The 1,348-nt window shown below is 39.2% G+C and overlaps 1 non-coding gene across 1 annotated transcript; it reads left to right on the top strand.

The window, feature by feature from the left end:
* Positions 1–206: 206 nt before the first annotated feature.
* On the top strand, positions 207–321 carry trnal-caa (transfer RNA leucine (anticodon CAA)). The gene is made up of 2 exons: positions 207–244; positions 276–321. It is a non-coding gene; the product is annotated as a tRNA-Leu (tRNA).
* The last annotated feature ends 1,027 nt before the right edge of the window (positions 322–1,348 follow it).

The following is a 1,348-nucleotide window of genomic DNA, read 5'->3' as shown; positions in this document are numbered from 1 at the left end:
TGGCAGTAATGCGCCTTATCTACGCATGTCCACTTTTAAGGCTACTTCCTATGAATTTTACAGCTAAAAGAAAATGCTCCGTTTGTTTGTATGAAATTAAATTAAAACATTTAAGCATTGAACAGAAAATAGAAGTTAGGCTGTATCCCGCTGGTTTCCGCTGCGTCTTTGGCGATAAACAGCGTCTGAACACAACCGCGATCGCAATGAGGATGGCCGAGTGGTCTAAGGCGCCAGACTCAAGGATAATCTCCTTCCTTCCGTAGAAACGGGACTTCTGGTCTCCGACTGGAGGCGTGGGTTCGAATCCCACTTCTGACACATACCTTTTCTTGACTTCAGACACATAAATCTAATACTGTCTTTTGATTTACGATGTAATAATTATTATAATTATTATTATTATTATGCATAATAATGATCAAAAGTGCATATTGTTGGTACTGCAAAACTGTTACAAGTTGTAAAATTATTCATATATATATATATATATATATATATATATATATATATATTATTTAGTAGTAGTAGTAGTATTAGTACATTGTTGAAAAAACACAATTTTGGGTCTGTTTGACCCACTAGGAGAGCGGGAGGGTTAATTCAGTTTTGCGCAACTCTCACAGAAACGAAACTTAAAACCACATCGCTAATTTGCATAAACTCAGCAAAGATAAAACTACAGCTCTTGTGTCGCTGATGCGGTCAATTTCTGTCGGATTAAAAGACATGATTCAGGTGAATACAGGTTAGTGTGACCAGATTTGCGTTTGTCAAAACCAGGACACCGTACAGGGGGAGGGGGGCGGGGACTCGTCATCCACATTGAGCGACTCTCACCTGGTAAAGCTTTTTCCCACTGGACACAGAAACATATGTGCTGCTTTATACACTGTGCACATGGACTCACACTTGTCCCAACGCAACGGAAAGTGTGGAATTTCTTGTACAAATCACAAATACGCATTTGTGCTTCAGTACGCTGCAGACTGACCGACTGTTTGTGTCTCGCTCCTTCTGATGCAGAGACACATGTACACACCTGTTTGGTGACGCTACGCACAGCAACCTACATTCGGTTTGTCGCTTAAAATTAACGTAATCGATGAAATTCTTAATGATCAATTATCGATTAATCGTTAATCATGCCCATCCCTACTCCTAACCATAGCCCTAACCCTAGCCTAACCTTACCCCTAACCTAACCCGAACCCTACTATTTTTCTTAATTTCTGTATGTGTTGATTTTTTTATTTTTTTTTTAATCCAAGATGGTGGACTTTCGGTTTGGGAGAGAGCATGGTCACAATATACTTTATTGTTCCTATTCCATCTGTGTACTAAATTT

This window comes from Boleophthalmus pectinirostris, unplaced genomic scaffold, assembly GCF_026225935.1.
Source record: "Boleophthalmus pectinirostris isolate CB_2022bp ecotype Guang Dong unplaced genomic scaffold, ASM2622593v1 HiC_scaffold_7, whole genome shotgun sequence".
Lineage (NCBI taxonomy): Eukaryota > Metazoa > Chordata > Actinopteri > Gobiiformes > Gobiidae > Boleophthalmus > Boleophthalmus pectinirostris.
Note: the sequence above shows the minus strand (reverse complement) of the source record. Positions and strands in the feature narration are given on the sequence as shown.